Here is a 14,704-nt window from a genome sequence, read left to right as displayed (position 1 = left end):
CCTTGATCTCCAGCAATGGTATAGGTAGAAACACCTCCCAACCACATGGAACCCTTAGGTACACCTTGTCATGCTCATGGAGATAGAAACCTGACCATAATCACATAGGACAAATGCATACAAGACTAACACACACACACACCAAATAGTGCATGAGATAATAATTGAACAATCATAAAGGAAATACAATATTCCAAGTCGCTAGCTAGACACACTATAGGATAACTATGTAGAGACTCTAGTGGAGTGTTGATTGGCTCATAGTAGACCAAGTTGTCTAAGGTATGGTAACTAAAATCCCTCATAAGGCATCCTACCTAGTATGGTAACTCAAATTCAATAGGAGGCCTCATACCTAGTGTGACAACTCAGCTCCAATGGGAAACCTCACACCTAGTGTCGTAACTCAACTCCATACGAGGCGTCACACCAATGTCACAAAAGACTAGTTTTTATCCATGTGTTTCTCATCTTGTATTAAGTTTCATTTTCTCATATTTAATTACTTGGTTATCACTTGTTAAACCTCTTCACATTACCTTTCCAAACACTTTTAGGTTAGGGTACACAACAGAAGCCACTCCACATGTCTACCCTGAATACCCACTCTCATCACATGTTGAATATCTTTAGGCAATGAAAATATCCCAACCTAACCCAAAAATAAATAAACACTCAACCAACCTAAATTTAGAATTTTAGGTTTTGTAAGATCCTACCATATGCATGCACACATGCTTGTAAGTAGGCACAACCAACTCCATGAAGAAATCAAGATAATACCAATGAAAGGGTTGGATTCAGGAAATGCAACAAATGATACAGGTACAATAGTCACTCAACTGGGCATCTTTCCAAGACTATGAATTTGACAATGAATCCTAAATTCCACAAATTAAATTGAATGAATGAGTAAAAATATGGATTATAATTCATTTCTATTATCTAGGCATACATTACCAAAATCCCAACAAAATATGGGTGGCACAAAAAATGAGGTAAGATAAAAATGCCCAAAATTCCAAATTCTTAGATTCCAACAAAAAAGGAAACCCACTTCCAAAGTGCGGCCCAACTACCAAGGGTCCAATAAAATTTGCAAACTAATTCATAATCAAAATCTAACAAAATATGGCAAGAATCAAAACTTCAAATTTACAACTAAAAGCACACTTTCATATTGGGATATAAAATACCTTAGAATGTCCTCTAAATCATTTTGACTACATGATCCTACTCTTTGTAGTGGAGACTACTAACACAAGATTCAAGTTAATCCAAACAAGTTGATAGACAAAAATAGGATGGCATGCAAAATAAGGTGACACCAAGACCACCCAAAATTCAAACATCTTGAAATTTAATTAAATCAAAACCCAGTTCAAAAGCATGCCCAAACTCCCAAAAATCAAATATATTCAATATTCATGCAAATTTTAGGAACATAACATTATCAAAAATTACAAAATACAAATGGAGAAAATATATATTCTCACACCTTCCAAACATGATAGAGAAATCAAACACAAATGTGGGGGAATCTAATTCTCAACCCACAATCCTGTTGTAATTTATTTCATTGAAAATAACAAAACTATTTAAAAGTGGTGAGATGCCCTACCTCCAATATTTGGTAAACCAAGAAAAGGAAAAAGAAATTGAAAACTTCACCAAATTGGTTGAAAACTTTAACAAAGGGGAGCAATCTTGGCATTAATCCAACAAGACCAATGTCATGATGATCTGGTGAACCAAACTCCGACAATGAGAAAAATGAAATTCTACACGAGGGTTTTGGAGCAAAATCCTTCAAACATAAAATTGTAAGGTGAGAAGTGACTAATTTAAAACTCACTTTTGCCTAATATAAGCACTTATATTGAAGTGGCTTATAGAATATCGAATCACTAAATAGACCTATTTTTCCATTTCCCAATTTAAATAAATCAATTCTAGATATTTGGAATTCAACTATGACAAATTAGTTGATAATTAAAATAAAATAAATCAAATATTTCAAATCAATTAAATTGACATTTTAATTAATATTGCATGCGACAACTGTGGAACCCTTAATGCACAAACATGCTCACGATTCTAATCACATAAAGCATAATGAATCCAAATTTACCAATTACTAGAGGGTTAATAATAATAAATATAGAGATACATTGCCCATATGAGGATGATTGGTTCAACATGAAAGGTCAAAGTCACTATCTCCTAGTGCCCACTACTGGGGATGTAGGTACATACTCAAATCCTGATTTCAAGGTGAATGTACCTGGTACTTATTTATAGATAGAAAACATCAAGTTCTGATGCTCAATATATAAATAGCTAAAGCACATAAAGACATATAATCATGTGAAGGAGAGTGAGATGTCATGTAGATCTCGCAAGCAAGTGACCACAACTCCACTCCCACTTTATACTAGCACCAACGGGAAATCCACTTATAGCAACATATAATTACATGATATTTCATTTAAACTAATTTAAATAATATTTCTAGTCCTTTGAGTATATATATCACCTAAAATTGAAGGACAGATATCCACAACATAGAGGTAGAATAATCTATAATCCAAATGAACCACTTCCATATGCAAATAAAATTCATATTACCAAACCTAAATGTAGATAAATAATTTCTTGGTTATTCTAAGAATATAATAATGGAAATAATAATTGAATTACTCAACAACATATATGGCCTAATATTTTACCAATCTTAGACAATCATCTTGAAGAAACATCAATAACCTCAAATTTAAAATACACCACATAATATCATAAATTGTCATCTTATGGATATGGTCAAAATGTCTCCAACAACATGATCAAACACATGAGTCAACACCATTGTAGGAACCAAATCAGGTGTAGTGGTCCAAAACATCACATAGTGCAACCATTTTTCATTTATAAATGGTACTCACAAAACAACATTGTGATACTATAGAAATTCAAGTACCCATTGGCACATACCTTAGTAAAACCATTTAATACATCTCAATTCTCATAAATTAGGCATAAAGCATAATTATTTTATTGATACAACAACATAAATCAAATAACCCCAAGGATGTAGGTCACTCATTGGTCCAAACATGATAACTGAAAAAGAAAGAACATCAAGGTCACATCCATCAAGATGGCATACAGTAATCAAATGGAAGAGGCACTACATATTATCTATAAATTAGAATCATTTGGTTTAATGTTGTTTGAAACCCCTATTCTTTGGCATTTTTTGTGTGGTTTATCAATGGCAAGATCCTATTAGTGGTTCATCCACAACGGAGGCATACTTTCACTTATTTACATTGATGTTTACTCATACATATGTGTGTACACCCATTTATAATGCAGTACATATGCATATACATACAAGAAAACCATTTAGTGTTATTCATTGTTGGATTTGGTATAGAATTCATTGGAATGTTATGTAGTGTGTAGTTAATAATATGTGATCTTCTATTATTTAAAAGTAGAAATGGAGACGATATGATTTTACATGTCATCATTTTCATGTGAATTTGTTGGATCATCTTATAATCATCATACTAACAAACTATTATTATTGGTTTAAATTAGAGTGTGCATGAAATTATGTGATTTTATTTAGATTTAAGTCTTTCTAATGATATCTAAAATAGATCCTTGCAAAAACATGACTAAATAATGTTTGTGAATTGTTGAATCATTGCATGTTATGTTGAGTAGGTGATGACCTTTACTTTAGGTTTCTCTTGAAATTCAACTATTTCACAACTATAATGGCATTCAATATGGTAATATTCTATTATTGAAAGGGAAACAAAAGGGTTTTAAAGTTTGAGATAAAATGACTTATATGATATGCTTTCAAGACTTGTTGAATAGTTTTTTATACATTACTATCATATGAATATATAATTGGTAAGACTATTGATTCAAATTTAAAATCCAATAAAATTTAAAAGGTGCTCATGAGAAGTACATTATTATCTAGACAAAATATGATTATTAGGTGAGGTTGGTCAACTCAAGTTTCCAGGTGGATTGGGTCCTCTTAAACTGTTGGAAATGGTTTTAAAAGGTTAAAAAAGGCATCCTATAATGTGATCTCCTCTTGTTTCATTTGTTTATTTCTAATTCAAACTAGTATTGATAATGAAAAAGGTGAATATTCTTGATAGAATTAATGTATAAAATTAATTGCATTATGATTGGCTTATATATTTTCACATTCTTTGATTATAATTACTATGTAAGCCTCGTTATTGTTATAGAACCCAAAAGAAATGGTGGTACCAAATTTTTCTCATTTTTCAATTTCCTAAATGTAAAAATGATAATTTAGTAGATTGTGTCTTTCATCTTGTCTAATCTTATATAGAACTAAAAAGAATTATGTAACGTAAGGTGTTTGTCTCAATCTTCCCCCAATCTACAAAAGACTACCATGTTAATAGTGTGCTCCAAATGTGTACTACATATGGAAGGCCAATACTAATGCTTTGAACAACTTGACATTGATAGATATTGTGAGTAGGAGTTACTCTATTTCACCTATTAAAAAATTATGTATGATGAGTTAAAGTTTAAAAGTTTGATTATATAAATCATTAAGAATTATCGTTGTATAAATAAATAATATAATATTTATTATTTCAAATATTAAGGGGGGTATTTTTATGTAGTTTTGTTATTGTTTATTGAGAATAATAAGTCTCCTTCATTTGTTAATATTTGTATCCTTATAAAACCATCTCGCTTATCATATAAGGTAGAATCTCATCTTTTGGGGTGGCAAATTTGGAGTCACCCATCTCTCTCTCTCTCTCTCTCTCTCTCTCTCTCTCTCTCTCTCTCTCTCTCTCTCTCTCTCTCTCTCTCTCTCTCTCTGTTCTAGAAAGAAAAACCACTCTAGTTACAAAACTCAAAGCTTGAACATATGATAACAGCACAAAGATATCTTCTTATAATTAAATATCATACTTCAAAAACCTCCATGACTTTATTTACAAGAACTTGCAATCATGAAAATTACCAACCTAACATCACAACTGGCCTCCTTTAAACTTACAAAAGAGCCCGTCTATTTTAGGCCAATGATTTACCTCAAATCTTTCTACCCTTCTTAATTGTAACTCACTAATTTGTCTTGGATGCAACCTCCTACAAAGAGCCACCTATTTTCTTCTATCTACTCTTCTATTTTATAGTTTATAATTTTCCAAGATGTCTCCATTCGTGAATCCTTGCACAACCTTTGAATTTTAATTTTAAAGCTATTTTATGAAACTACCATCATTTCATTTCTCCTTAAGCTTAATGGCTCCATGAATTAGCCCTATTTTTTTTTATCACTGTGGAACATATCCATTGACCTTTTATTTTCCCGATAGTCTATCTTCTTGACATATCTTTGTGCATTTCTGCAATTGGTCAATTCTCCCTCAAAAATCTTGCAACCTTTGTATGCTTCGTATATAGTAGTAAATATTGATATTTGAACAAAAAAGTGGTGCATTGGCATTGGGCCACCCTTAAACATCACACTAAGCCAAAATTTTACCTTAAAAAAAGTAACTCAACTTTGACTATTTAACACTTTTAGCCTAGGAGTCAAGCCTTAGTGTAATGTTTAAGTTGTCTATTGGAATTGTACCATATAATTTTATTTTCTTGAAAGAAATTAAAGCATTTCAAACAAATAGTGGTCATTGCAAATCATGAAACATCATTGAAGAATTTAGTTTACAAAACTACCATAAAGAATAAGCAAGGATCATGATGTTGTTGAAAATAAGGATATAGATTTATTCCTACCAAATGCATTATACCATAATTAGGAAATGATAAGTTATAGTTTTATTATCCTTTATCATATAATTATATGCATGTAAATGATTATATATGTTTGTTGCATCACATATTTTAGGTTTATCTCATTAGCATCTTTGAGACCATGTTAGCATCCTAATGCAACCCTTTTTGTTGCCCCAAATTATACTAGTGCTTTGTCTTATGTCTTGGAGGCCATATCTACTTCTATTACTTCTACCATTGCTCTACATCAAGCTTCTACAACACTTTGATAGTAGTGTTGATTGTTTCCCTTATGGGTTCTCCTTCACTAGGAAGCCTAAGGATATTATAGTCTAAACAATTGTCTGACAATATATAAAAACTCTAACCATTCTTCTATGAGCTTGGCTTGCTCTAATTTGGGAAAATTCCTTTGTGCCTTTTTTTGACTAATCTACTAGCATTCTATCAACACATTTTGTCTTGTTGATGGCTTGGTAATCTATTGCTAGGCCTTGCTTTTATAATGGGTCATTTCCCTTGTTCTTGGTTTCTTTTAGTATAAAAACATCAAATTAGTGCATATGTTAAAATATATTTTTTTAGACCCTTGAAGTTTATTTAAATTATAACATAAATATTTGTTATCAAATTTTTTGAAAATCTTCAATTCCAACATACTTCAAAAATTTAAAAATCAAAATTCAAATTTAAGTACATCAATCTTTTCACCAGCCAATAGTTATGACTTCATACATTTGTATTAAGTTGGTTAATAAACCATTGTATTTAAATGTATTTGTTTGTACCTATTGAAATCATCGGGGTTTATTTAGACAACTTAGGAATTTAGCAATAAAAGAATTAACAAAACAACATTTAAAGCATAACAACAAAATATTTTTTGTTACATCAACATACATCATCTTAGGCCACCCATGATATGCCTACTTTTTCCCTTAATCATTTAAAATCATCAAGAATCAATCATCCATGGTTTATTTAAGGAGAACATACCCCTTGTGTTGTATTAGATTCTTCATGTGCTTCTTAATACCACTACTCCACCATGAAATTTCAATAGCAAATGACCAAGATTAATGAATTTCAATAATGAAATTTCTACCAACTCATTATCGTGGGTATAAATATATGTCTAAATTCTTATTTACTTTTACGTTTTTTAAGATAAAAGCCAAAGGCACAAATGTGAACTAGACTAGTGCATGCCATGTCCTATAAAAAAATAGTATTGTAGCTAGTCAGTTTATTAAGATCATTTTGTATTTGATAACAGCTTATGGATGTGAAAAGAGTTTTATTTTTCAAAGCCTTGGATTATCTCCTTCAATCTGCCTTTCCAACCATTTAATTTTATACTTCCATTGGTTCAACATTCAAACCTTCCTCTCCACTTCTAAGAAGATTGATGCTATGAGTCATTGTCTATGTTATTTCTCATTTCTCAAAGATTGAGATTGACTCTACTACTTCATACAAGGGCCACTCTATGTTTTCTTTTATTTTGATAGACATTAATATCTACAAGCCTTTCCATGATTATATTATACTGATGGTAGGGTAAATTTCCAACCGCTTGACTATGAGAATCTTCCCTTGAGATATAATTGATGATTTGTGATTGGCTAGCTACCTTTGAATTTCCCACTTTCCCAATGAAGGATGTAGTGATGTGGTAGAGGAACACCCACAAATATCACTTGATTATTCCTACTTTTGACTCTAATTGTTGGTTCCTCATAAGATTACATGTCTACTTATTACAACTCATGATTTTAGTGAGCCTTTCTCTTATTTCTCTCTTGGCTCCTATTTCTGACTTACACCAAATTTTTGCTCTAGTTGCTTTTATTCCATTGGTTTTGGATCATCTTCAACCCACCCTTACATTGGTTTCTTGGTGAATTTGTATTTATATTGCACCTATCAATGACCCCTTTGAGGAGGAATCCCAAATATATCCAAATTTGAGGACTTGATGATAATGTATCCTAGATAGTTATACAAAGATAGAAGAAAGGTCTTTAATTATCCTCTAATATTTTTTATGAGATTGATTGGGTTTGGGTTAACATAATTTATGTTCAATTCTTAGATAGTCTTTTATTTCATGGAATTTTATTGAGTTTGTTTGGCCTTGATAGATTGGTCGTAATTTTGTCAAACTTGTGCTTAAAAGGCCATTGTATTTGTAATTTCTCGCATTGTTTTAGATTACAATAAAAATAGGTTTTGAAGGGACCCCAAAACCCTTTCACATCCTCAAAAAAGGAAAAAATACGCTAACCAACAAGAAAGAGCCTATAAACCTACTAAAAAGTAGCATCAAAATCAGGTTTTACAGGGACCTAAAACCACTAATAAAGTCTAGATAAAATACCCAAGTTTTACAAGGACCTGGAATCGAAAGTGTATGAAAAAAACTAAAATCCAAAAATTGGGACCAAACATAGGAACCAGAAGAACCAGCCAGCAAACAGGACCTGCACAAGAATTCGACCAGAAAAGAAGACCTAGGAAACTATTGCAATTCCGTAATCATCTTCACAGCCTCCTTACCAATCTTAGTCATATCCTAGATGGAGTTAGCAGCCAAAGAAGCAGCATCAATCAAATCCTTTTTCCTTGAACTTTGTCTTGTCCTCTTGCTTGGGCCCTTTGAAGATATGGTTCCTTCATTAACTCTTTTACCCAAAGTCGTCGCGGTTGCACAGATGCTTGAGGTAACTTGCTCCATTTTTGTTCCACTTTCCCTGATGAGCAATCTAAGATTCTGCTCATAATCCTTTAGTTTTTTTGGGATATCTCCCATTTGCACCTCCATGTGTTGAATAATAGCCCGGTCAACCTCCTGGGTATGTTGCAAGGTATCCACTTTCTTCTTCAGGCCCATTATTTCATTATATAGCCAGGAATCGACCTGAAGGAAAGAGTCATCTTTTGTTTAGCAGAGTGGAGGAAGGAGAGATTAGTTTCCCTCACCGAGGAGTCACCTGCATCATCAACAGTGGTGTGTGGAACAAGGCCATCTTTATCAATATGAATCCCCCACCTCACCAGGCTCTACTTGAGTATGGTGGCTCTATCCCTCCTTATCATGTCCCTCAGTCTCCTTAAGAAGAGTGGAAGCTTTCCCCATGTTTTCCCCCTCACTCAAAATGGTTAAATCATCATTTTGTTTCTCTTTATCACCTCCCCCACACATGATATGAGTCTCCTCATTTTCAAACTTGCTCTATTCTGAATTCACCTCTATAGTATCTTCCTCTCTCCCCTCCTCATTATTGTCTTTCGAATCCGGGTAACCATCTAGGTTAGAGATAAAATCCGCAACATCCATCCCCTCCTCTTCCTCATGGGCATCCTTATCAGAGCTATCAGTGCTCTCCACCTCAATATCCTCTTCCTCAATTTGTCTTCGAGAACTGGAGGGTTTCAGTTTGGCCTTTATTATCTTTTTAACACTCTCATCCATTTTTCTTGTAACGAGATTAGGACTCTTATGCTTTGCAGTGGTCGGGGATGAAGCAATGGACTTATTTTTACAAAAACCCTCAATGAGTAAAATCATACCTTCATGTAATATGGGTCGAGACTGTTTCTTTTTATGGGCATTCAAACTTTGGAGCAAAGAAAACTGCAAATAGAAAGGGAAGGAAATTATGTCCTTGTACCTGAAATGGTTAAAAAATACAAAGTGGAATTTGTGCACCCTTTTACTTCTTCCATCAAGGATGAAATATTCACAAATACAACCAAGCACATCATGCCAAATACCTTTTATCTATTGCACATCAAAGAAGTCCACATTGTTACTTTGTGATAAGGTTGGGAATCTTCTTTCCTTTTTTCCTTACAAAAAAGTCCATTTATCTCTCTAAATTCTAACTACCATATTGAGTTTAAATACATATTATTTCTCAACCATCTCTTTTTTTTAAGTTACGCATTTATGTAATTGATTTAATTAACCTGTATTATTATATAATATGACATTTTAATTGCAATTAAACCTTCAAGCTTAATTTAATCTTTTGATCATAATTTTCATCAATTTTATTATTTTATTAAATAATATGTATTGTCACCTTATTATTTGTTACCTCTAGTATTTCTATCACCTACTTAATCATGGCACTACATATCAAATACTTACAAAATAACTCAAGGAAGATGAGAAAGATAATCACATTCTTAATCATGGCACCTCATATCAAGAATTCCCAATAAGTCGATGATAAGAAGAATGATAAAGACCATAAGTGCAACTATATTTTCCTTGGCATGAATCAGGTATGATACCCCATACAAGTTGTAGTGCACTAGGTAAATTTGTTAGGTGACATTGGCACAACACATTCTATGGTGCCATGTGGGCTAGGAGAGTGGACCTCATAACCTTGTGCTTTACTACTTTACCAATGAAACTAGACCCCCAAGTACAACTATATTTACAAGGGAAAAGTTGGATTTTTTTGATTAAGTAAAAATAGGTTTTGAAAGGACCAAAACCTTGTACAAAGAGACCAAAAGATATAGCAATGAAGGATCTTAATACAAATGTGGAACACCACCCAGCAAACTAGAGGGAAAAACCAAAGTTCCCAAAAAGAGGGCTAAAACTAGCCCAAAATAAAACCAAGGACCTTCAAGATTTACATTTTGGTCTAATCTTTTAGAAACTTAAAGACATATCAAATGAAGGTTTGGAGGATTTTCCTTTTTTCCCCTTAACTGAAGTCCATCCATCCTCCACCTTTTCAGTAGCCATTTGTCAATTCAAAGGTAAACCTGAAGAACCAGGGTAGGTCGCACAACTATCCAAAGGGGGGAAATGGGTAGCCCCACTACTAACCCCCAAAACCTGTCACAGAAGAAACGTGGGCCTCAATACCCACAACATTAGGAGATAAGATAGTTGAATCAACACCAGAAACAATACTCTAGACAAAGTCAGCAGCAAAAGAAGGGACAACATCAATAGTTTGAATCAAAGCTGCCTTAGAGACATCATTTGTATCATCAAGGAAAGCAACAAACATCTGTGAAAGAATCATTCTAAGAAGAGTTATCCTCCTCATCCTCATCCTTGGAAGACTTCTAAACCATATAGTGATAATCTGAAACCCCCAACCACCAAGAAGGTGATTTCTTTTATCTAACCTTATCAGAGGAGTACCATGCATTGAGATTGCTAGTCTTATGACATTTCCTATACCTGAAAGGAATGCCCTCATAATCAAGAACCTAGGTCCAAGAACCATTTGGAGAAGCCAAAATAATATGTTCAGGGAGACCCTTGGACATGTCAATCTCCACAAACATGCAATCATATGTCATCTTATATACATTAGTAGACTCTGAATCCACTAATTTTAAAATCCCCAAGAGCCTCCCCACATCCTCCAAGATTGAATCCATCCAAAAGTGAAGGGGAAGGTTTGACAATCTTACCCATAAGGGTATCTTATTAAAGGATTCAGTAGTCATATCAAAACCCTGAAACCAAGGTTTGGCCATCAGGGGGAACCACTCCTCCCAAGAGAAACAATAGCATAGAATGGATTTCCTTTCTACAGCATTCACAAATTGCACAATAAAAAAAACCCCTTTCCACAGGGTAAATCTGAACTAAATCCAATATGATTGGTTCCCAATATTTAGAAATCCAAGCATGCAAATCCATAAGAGAGGGCCAAAAACCCCTAAAGTGAAAAATAGCAGCAATAGAAGAGTAATCCTCCACATATTTGTAAACCTCATCAACAATTTTTGAATCTAGGTTAATCACAATGGGGCTACTTACAAAGATAGGCATAGCTAAACAAGGACCCCTACTCATAGCAAGACCACCAATGCCTGTCTCAAAAGCAACCACATCCACATAAGAAATTGTAGATCTCCTTGCAGCAACCCGAGACCAAATAGGGTCATCTGAGACTTCCTAGAGGACCCACCAAGAGATGCAATAGAGATCCATGCATTGTTCGTAGTAGGAAGACGAAGAGCATCCACAGTAGCATGAACAACAACATGAGGACAGTGGGTGGGAGTGTCTGTGGTTTGAAAATCCACATGAACAGCATGAGCAAGAATAGGAATGGGAGCGAGAGTGAGAGCCATCAAAAAGAACTTTTCATCTAAAAAGTTTGATTGTTAGTCGATGCCTTCAATAGATATTATTATGTTTTAATATTTCATATATATTTAACTCAGTCCCTATGTACAAGGGGAAAAAACTAGTTATTTATTGTTAGCTTTTCTACTATTTTTTTGTGCATGGAAAAGGGTTAAAGGTTCCATGTATGATTTGATGGCTTTTTGCTCTAGTTGACAATGAATTTTCCATTTGTTAAACTTAACCATTGGAAAAAGGGAGAGTTAAGTATTAAACTAATCTTTAAAGAAAAATGTTTTTGGTTTTATGTAGGGAACATATGCAACTAGTCCATAAGGGGGTTTACCAATCCACAAATGTACAGAGCATAGGGTTAAGGAGTCAATAGTAGTATCAAGACTAGTTGCTCCAATAGTGTTTTCATAATAGGATTAAAGGATGAGTGAGTCAAGCCCCTATCATCCAATCATGTTAATTTGTAGTATTTTTTTGTTGGGGTAACAGGATTGGCTTCACCCAAGGGCTACTCAATGGCACCAATATGCACCTATATTGCTTGTGAATAGCGTTGCCAATATTAGTTAGACCGCATATCTGAGTGCATGGTAAGGACTGGAGTTAGATTAGATCTACCCCAACTAAGGTTTTCCTCTTGCAGTGACAAAAAATAGGAACATCACTTTCCCAATCATATTGATCTAATTTATCAGTGATCACACTCACCATCTTTCATGAGAACAGAGTCATCACTTGTCATTTTTTTTATTAAGGTAAACATACAACCAAATTTTGACTAGATCTAGAACCTTCAACCAAAACGTTATCAAGAGATAGGAAGAAGAAAACCTTAGGCAACCATGGGAATAAGAAGCTTTTGTTACCAAACACATGGGTTTTACACACAAGCTCCCACAAACTAGAACAAAAGTTGCAAGGAAATAGCCAAAAAGCAACCTAAATCTAGAAAAAAATACCAAAAAAAAACTATAACCTAAGGACCTCCAACCTAGACTCCTCAAGATTTACATTAAATTATACCCTTTTGGGAGAGAAGAGTCATGTCAAAAGAGGGTCTAGATGCCAGTTTTCTTACCCTTAACAATGATCTAAACCTCTTCCACATTTTCTATTGCATCATCCCAAACCAAAAAACCCATCATTGATCCACCATCTATTAGAAAGTGAAGTCTACCAATATAATTGAGGGAGGGTGAATCAGTTATACACTTTAAACAACTACATACCCAACTATGGATATTAACTACAAATATTAAACTTGTATATATGAGTAAACTAAAAATTAATACCATGCACAACATAAAGAAACTCATAAAACCATATTTTGTTAACTAGGGAAATCCTAGCCAAGGGAAAACTCCAGTGAGGATGGTACCCATAAAATGATCCACTAATCAAAAGTACCTTGTAAAAGATATTGATCCTGTTACGATTTTATTACATGCATATAGTGTATATGTCCTTATTAGAGGACTAGGCCTTGTTAGAAGCCTCAAACCTACTATGAGTTGTAAATACAATACAAAAGGTTGAGCTCACTACTCATACAACTTATACAACTTTATAAGAAGTATAGATCGATACAAAAACCTTGACTATGTTGATATCTTCAATATCTTATTAGTTTGTGTAGTTCAATGCTTCAAAACTTTCATACAATTATTCTAATTTTCTATAATCATCAAATTTGTATTTATACAATACCATCTAATTGCTCACATATTAATTAAATCAATACAATACAATTGCATACTTCACTTAAACAAAAAGTCCTTCCTTTATACCAAAATCTTTAATATGTCAACCTTACTCTTCTTTACACATTACCAAAACTCAAAATCAAATCCTTCCATGTGAGGTTCAACATCTAGGATGTCATCCCTACATTTTCAAGTTCTTGTTTTGACAAGTCAAAATAATTCCTTGACCAAAATGTTAATGATCTACCAACTACTTTGTTTTTACAATGTCAAACCTATTACCAAAAAACTTATTAGAACAGATTCAAATCTCAACATAATGTTTAGAAATCTTACACATATCTTCTAATGTGTCCAAAATAACTTCCCTTAACCTACATGCTTATATCTAATTTATGGGAAGCTCGCCGAACAAAACAATCTACCTTTATACTATATTCTTTCTTTATACTTAAGACAATTTTCTTGCTTGGTGCATACTAAACTTAACCGTTTTCCTTTTCAGCCTTATTACATTATAATATTTTCATTAATGACAACACCTACTAACCTATCTTATCCAAAGTGCTAACAATCCCATATTTGGCATTGATGGTAACATAGAGAAAAGTTGGCTAAGTATAAGTGATATACTTCCTCAAAATCTCAAAACTTCAAAATTTCAAAACTGAGTGCCAGTAAAAAATTTTAAAATGTGGATCATCATTAGATAGCATATAATCATACTATACACAATCTATACATATGCTTCTATACCCCCTCTTTTTTCTCTACTTCTCTTCATATCTTATCAACTATACTTATCCCAATTACTTTTTTTTCTCTACTTCTCTTGCTTTGACATCAATGCTAAAGGTGAGACAAAATTTTCTATTTACGGGTCAAAAATGTGTTTGTAAAAGTTTGTACCTCAAGGGAAAAGTTTGACACAATCCAAGAAGTTTGTCTTTAGAGCTGAAGTTTTGTGTCCCATGATGCTTTCACCTGCTCTCCCACATTAACTATAGCACAAATCCCATAAGTTACTACTTCAACTCCTTCAAGA

The sequence above is a fragment of the Cupressus sempervirens genome, chromosome 7 (genome assembly GCF_028749045.1).
Source record: "Cupressus sempervirens isolate cs-2001-9-10 chromosome 7, ASM2874904v1, whole genome shotgun sequence".
NCBI lineage: Eukaryota > Viridiplantae > Streptophyta > Pinopsida > Cupressales > Cupressaceae > Cupressus > Cupressus sempervirens.
Note: the sequence above shows the minus strand (reverse complement) of the source record.